Raw genomic sequence first — 6,503 nt, forward strand, 5'->3', positions numbered from 1 at the left:
GACTACCGCCCTGTAGCACTCACATCCGTCATCATGAAGTGCTTTGAGAGACTAGTCAAGGACCATATCACCTCCACCCTACCTGACACCCTTGACTCACTCCAATTTGCTTACCGCCCAAATAGGTCCACAGACGATGCAATCTCAACCACACTGCACACTGCCCTAACCCATCTGGACAAGAGGAATACCTATGTGAGAATGCTGTTCATCGACTACAGCTCGGCATTCAACACCATAGTACCCTCCAAGCTCGTCATCAAGCTCGAGACCCTGGGTCTCGACCCCGCCCTGTGCAACTGGGTACTGGACTTCCTGACGGGCCGCCCCCAGGTGGTGAGGGTAGGCAACAACATCTCCTCCCCGCTGATCCTCAACACTGGGGCCCCACAAGGGTGCGTTCTGAGCCCTCTCCTGTACTCCCTGTTCACCCACGACTGCGTGGCCATGCACGCCTCCAACTCAATCATCAAGTTTGCGGACGACACAACAGTGGTAGGCTTGATTACCAACAACGACGAGACGGCCTACAGGGAGGAGGTGAGGGCCCTCGGAGTGTGGTGTCAGGAAAATAACCTCACACTCAACGTCAACAAAACTAAGGAGATGATTGTGGACTTCAGGAAACAGCAGAGGAACACCCCCATCCACATCGATGGAACAGTAGTGGAGAGGGTAGCAAGTTTTAAGTTCCTCGGCATACACATCACAGACAAACTGAATTGGTCCACTCACACAGACAGCATCGTGAGGAAGGCGCAGCAGCGCCTCTTCAACCTCAGGAGGCTGAAGAAATTCGGCTTGTCACCAAAAGCACTCACAAACTTCTACAGATGCACAATCGAGAGCATCCTGGCGGGCTGTATCACCGCCTGGTATGGCAACTGCACCGCCCTCAACCGTAAGGCTCTCCAGAGGGTAGTGAGGTCTGCACAACGCATCACCGGGGCAAACTACCTGCCCTCCAGGACACCTACACCACCCGATGCTACAGGAAGGCCATAAAGATCATCAAGGACATCAACCACCCGAGCCACTGCCTGTTCACCCCGCTGCCATCCAGAAGGCGAGGTTAGTACAGGTGCATCAAAGCTGGGACCGAGAGACTGAAAAACAGCTTCTATCTCAAGGCCATCAGACTGTTAAACAGCCACCACTAACATTGAGTGGCTACTGCCAACACACTGTCAATGACACTGACTCTACTCCAGCCACTTTAATCATGGGAATTGATGGGAAATGATGTAAATATATCACTAGCCACTTTAAACAATGCTACCTTATATAATGTTACTTACCCTACATTGTTCATCTCATATGCATACGTTGATACTGTACTCTATATCATCGACTGCATCCTTATGTAATACATGTATCACTAGCCACTTTAAATATGCCACTTGGTTTACATACTTATCTCATATGTATATACTGTACTCGATATCATCTACTGTATCTTGCCTATGCTGCTCTGTACCATCACTCATTCATATATCCTTATGTACATATTCTTTATCCCCTTACACTGTGTATGACAGTAGTTTTTTTTTTGGAATTGTTAGTTAGATTACTTGCTCGTTATTACTGCATTGTCGGAACTAGAAGCACAAGCATTTCGCTACACTCGCATTAACATCTGCTAACCATGTGTATGTGACAAATAAAATTTGATTTTGATTTGATTTGAACACCACTAACCACGCTATGATCCAACTAGTGGTCAGTATGCACTACTACACCCACTCACATGAATGCTAACATTGTTTTCAGTTGGAAAGATGCTAAATGGCTCAGACATTAATGGGAAATATGGCAAATTGAAACAAAAATACCCAAGATACCAGAGTCTACAATGGCAGACTCTTAATGTAGAGTACCAATAGTGAGAAGTTACATTCAAGACTGAAGCAATTGTGCCCTCTAGTGGTCGACTTTATACTATACCCCCTCTTTCCATGACAGACTGACCAGGTAAATCCAGGTGAAAGCTATGATCCCGTACTGATGTCACTTGTTCAATCCACTTCAAATCAGTGTAGATGAAGGGAAGGAGACAGGTTAAAGAAAGATTTTTAAGCATTGACACAATTGAGACATGGATTGTGTATGTGTGCCATTCAGAGGGTAAATGGGCAAGACAAAATATTTAAGTGCCTTTGAACGGTGTAAGGTAGTAGGTGTATAAAGAATGGTCCACCACTGTGGGAATCATTGGAGTGAACATGGGCCAGCATCCCTGTGGACACCTTGTAGAGTTCATGTCCCAGCAAATTGAGTCTGTTCTGAGCAACAGGGGGTGCAACTCAATATTAGGAAGGTGTTCTTAATGTTTTGTAAACGCAGTGTATGTAGGCCTACATATTTTGAAATAGTACAGAATCACACATCACAACTCAAAGCCATAAAGTGTGGGACTGTAGTACCTGTCAATCACCTAAACTTTGTTTTTCATTTCCATATGAAAAGAATAATGCATAATTGTTCATGTAATAGTGTAATATTAGCCTCATAACTCCAGGAATAGGAAATAGTGATGAAATAATCAAGTAAATGAAAAGACAGAGACAAATGCTTTTGAACTACTAGTTATTTTATTTAAAAATGTAAAATTCAGTGCAAAGTAATGTAGTGCATTTGTGTCTAGACCCCTGTGTGGTGGCAAAGTGTCGCAAGAATCCTGTGGGGAGAGAAAACAAGAGAATACATTAATTCAATGGGTGTTAACTAATCAGGGTTCAGTGAAGCACTTCAAGTCCTCAATTCCTGAGAGAAAGAGAGAGAAATGTGGCCTTTCAGATCTCTGCAGTAGGACTACATGCTGGCCATGAGGTTCTCCAGGTGGTACTCCAGGAGGTTGGAGAGCTCAGTGACCAGAGACACTGGGTTAAAGTACCAGGCCAGCTGCTGCCCAAACATGTCATCTAGCAGAGCCATCAGCCCGCCCTGAAGAGAACACCACACAACACATAGATAATGGCTCTAAGTTACTAGCTTATCAAGAGCAGAGAGACAATGAGAGTTACTCCTTGTAAAATGGCATCCTGTTATTCATGAAAAAGTAAAGAGGAAGTAAACTAGGAATAGGGAAGTAAACTCTTGAATCTTACATTGAGCAGCAGCAGGTATCTCTCGGCCTTTGGCTCAATGCTGGCAGCTACGGGCAGGAAGGAGTACAGGAGAGCGTACAGGCTCCATGAACCCACCAGGGTGCTAATGGAAACAGAGGAGAGAAGTTTAAGTGAAATTACAAATAAAGAGACATCGAAACATGTACCAGTGAGATGCTACTTACCACCATCAGGGACTTCTGAGCTGTCATCATCCCAAATAGCACCAGTTCAAAAAGGACATCTATCAGGTTAACATGATGGATCTAGGACAAGAAAACACGTTTGGAGAAAATAGGAATGATTTCAAACAGATCAGCTACTGTGATGTATAAAAGACATGCATGTGGAAGAACTCAAAGTGAGACTTGAAAGAGTTAATGAACTCACCTTTGCCTCAGCCAGCTCCCTCTCAATGTCAATCTGCTTGGAGGGGTCACTCAGGTAGTCCACAAAGTCGTTATAGGCACGGATGAATTCGGCCTCGTCCTATCACAAAGCAAAGAGCATTGACGTTAGTGAACAGAACACATTTCCCATCGGGGACGCTCTCTTTCCCTTGAATGAATCATGAGTTAGTGAGCTACCATGTGGTAGGCTTGAACCAGTGCGCCCATTAGGACCTTTCCTGCCACAAACAGATGGTTCCTGCTCAGGGTGGAACCAAGCAGGGTCTAGAGAAGAGGAAGAGTTAGTGAGACACCCATCTTCCTCTTGGAGACAGACAGAACAAGAAGACACAGAGAGAAAAGGAAAAAGGAAGTCCACTCACAGTGAAGGCCTGGCGCAGAGGCGAGCCTCAGGGCGATGTCCTCCACTCTCTTGGTGGTAAGGTAGAGGCTGTGGGAGGGAGGGAATGGAGCATCTCAACCATTAGGGTCAATGGGGATAACAGCATGTGACCACTATCCTTCAGCATCTGGCAAGCCCAGACTACACAGACATTTAGAGGAACTCACTTTAGCAGAGGAACCTCCCTCTCCTCAGGCAGCAGGTCCTCCTCCCAGCCCTACAACAACAGAGCAAACATTCAACATCAGTGACCAATGCAATGACATGATAGTATGTGTACTGTAGGTGTGTGTGCAACATCTGACCTCATAGCAGTTGTGGCATTCAGGCTCTGGCTCAGTGAACTGCTGATTGGTGGGCGTAGACACGGAGGCAGCCTCCGACCACGCCGAGGAGGAGAGCAGCCCATCCGGCCCCATGTGGAGAGTGGCATACACCACCGAGACATCAGTCTGCTGCTCCAAAAACACACACAACACACCTGTTTACCACACACACACATTATTAGAAAACAGAGCATATCTAATGGAAAACACCCAATAATTTCTGTTCAATATACATAAGCAAATGTATATTTACCTGGTAGCAGCTAAAGGGTCATGTCCACAGACGTCTCATGGCGGAGGTGAGAACATACTGGGTCACCCTGCCAGCCACATACTGACAGAGAGAGACGACATGTTAAGGCCAAATGGAATAAGTGAAGAAAGCCTAATCTTGTACTATTTCCGTAGTATTTACATCTTACCAGGATCCAAGTGACGGACTGAACCTTGGTGGCACAGTAGGGGATGCCCTCTGGACTAAGCCTGGCTGTCTCCTTGGAGATGGCCCACACCAGTTGAGTCTCCAGGCCTCGAACCCTACTCACATGGTGCCTCCTCACCACCACCTGCTGTGGAGAGAAAACAAGTAACATCAACAAAACAACATCAGCCATCGCTGTAACATATGTCCATCTTGATCACATAACTCTGGCAATGTAGATTAGGACTAGATAGTTACAAAGACACATACCTGGGATCCCCCACGCATATAGGTGATAATGGGGCTGAAGAACTGGAAAGTTCTCCAGGCTTTGCCACTGGACCGGCATGGTTCTGCACAGGAGATGGGTGACATTACAGTACATTCAGGTTAGAAACAGCAAACAGGAATTGTAACAGTGATGTGACTGGGAGGGGTCTCTTACCCTGATCACAACAGGCCCACAGTACAGGGGCTGAACCTAATCGGTATCAACTGCCAATTACCAGTGGCCTCCTAAAGCAGACAACACAGATTTTAGAATTAATATCTGGGATACTTTTCAAACATAATACCAAAACGTTCTGAAAATTGTACCTCAAGGATAGTCGGTACATCTGGCACATCCTCAAGGATGATAGCAGCATCCTGGACATCAGGATGACTGGCAGCAGTGGCACATCCAACTGGACCTCATCCAGTACATTTGATTCTAAAATTAGTAGCAGGAATACAAACAAACAATTGTCAGGAAGTAAAACATATCAAGCTAGCTAGTAACGTCACTACTAGTAAAAGTCCAACAGTGCTTCGCTTAGCAACACTTATTAAAGTTAGCTTTAGCTTGAAAGTCTGTATATTACAGAAATACACATTTCACAAATTACATTTTCAATGCTGAATGTGGTAAAATAAGAAGTTTAAAACTCCACGTACCCTCTTCGAAGTCGCTGTCGCTGTCCACCTCCCGACGATCGCGAACCCTGCAAAACGGAAAAAGACAACAAAAACAACCCACAAATGAATTTGAACAACCTGTCGACGCAGAAGGCTGCCGACGTCCTCGCACTCCCTCCATCAATCTTGAAAAGCACCCAGGCATTTTCCAGTCGATGTTTCAATCTCAGGTCTCAAAAATCAGTCAAGTTTGTTGTTGTTAAACAGCAAATTGAAGTGGTTCTTGTTTTCGAACAGAAAACGTTCAAAAGAACGCCGAGATGTTCTATCGGTTAGATGTCTCTTGGCAACACATATTTTAGAAAATTGCTGATTTAAAAATGGACAGCTGTGTTGCCATAGAAATGAGTTTGGAACTCTATGGTTATCATTAGAATCCTATAAAATTCCTGGTCGTCATTGTAATTATATTCTATGTTGTTGGAATAATATAAAACAAAAATACCAAATTTTTTTTAAAGTCACTAGCTAGGTCAATGGCCCATTGAAATGTTTTAGCTTGTTTCATGGAAGTTGTTGTTGAACTTCTGAAAGTCTAGGCTTTGGCTCAGTGGGCTATAAAGACTTGTGGAGCACAGACAACCAGGGTTAAAACATATGACCACATTCAGACAAGGGGGCGAAACCATCCCACTGAGGTAGGAGGCACTGAAGCATCTGCATAATAATCATACCTCTTTTATAAACAGGATATTATTATCATTGATTATGTCAAAGTGTATGTATGAATAAATCTGAACTTTTTTATTTGGCAGGTTCACCTTTTGAAGCCGGGTGAGGTTCCCAAAGCGTGCTGCGCTCCCACCAAGCTCAGTCCCATCTCTAGACACTTCTACAACGACAACGTGATCCTAAAGAAGCATAGAAGACATGGTGGTCAAGACTAATCTGGCAATATGC

At 44.7% G+C, this 6,503-nt stretch overlaps 3 long non-coding RNA genes across 3 annotated transcripts; all 3 read right to left on the reverse strand.

Moving 5' to 3' along the window:
• Positions 1 to 2,572: 2,572 nt before the first annotated feature.
• LOC121841516 lies at positions 2,573 to 3,187 on the reverse strand. The gene is made up of 2 exons (XR_006080551.1): positions 3,108 to 3,187; positions 2,573 to 2,677 (listed from the first exon to the last, which is right to left on the reverse strand). It is a non-coding gene; the product is annotated as an uncharacterized LOC121841516 (long non-coding RNA).
• A 1-nt stretch (position 3,188) lies between these two features.
• LOC121841518 lies at positions 3,189 to 3,772 on the reverse strand. The gene is made up of 3 exons (XR_006080553.1): positions 3,498 to 3,772; positions 3,293 to 3,373; positions 3,189 to 3,210 (listed from the first exon to the last, which is right to left on the reverse strand). It is a non-coding gene; the product is annotated as an uncharacterized LOC121841518 (long non-coding RNA).
• Positions 3,773 to 3,890: 118 nt separating this feature from the next.
• On the reverse strand, positions 3,891 to 4,369 carry LOC121841517. The gene is made up of 3 exons (XR_006080552.1): positions 4,205 to 4,369; positions 4,067 to 4,116; positions 3,891 to 3,947 (listed from the first exon to the last, which is right to left on the reverse strand). It is a non-coding gene; the product is annotated as an uncharacterized LOC121841517 (long non-coding RNA).
• Positions 4,370 to 6,503: the final 2,134 nt, after the last annotated feature.

This window comes from Oncorhynchus tshawytscha, linkage group LG31, assembly GCF_018296145.1.
Source record: "Oncorhynchus tshawytscha isolate Ot180627B linkage group LG31, Otsh_v2.0, whole genome shotgun sequence".
Lineage (NCBI taxonomy): Eukaryota > Metazoa > Chordata > Actinopteri > Salmoniformes > Salmonidae > Oncorhynchus > Oncorhynchus tshawytscha.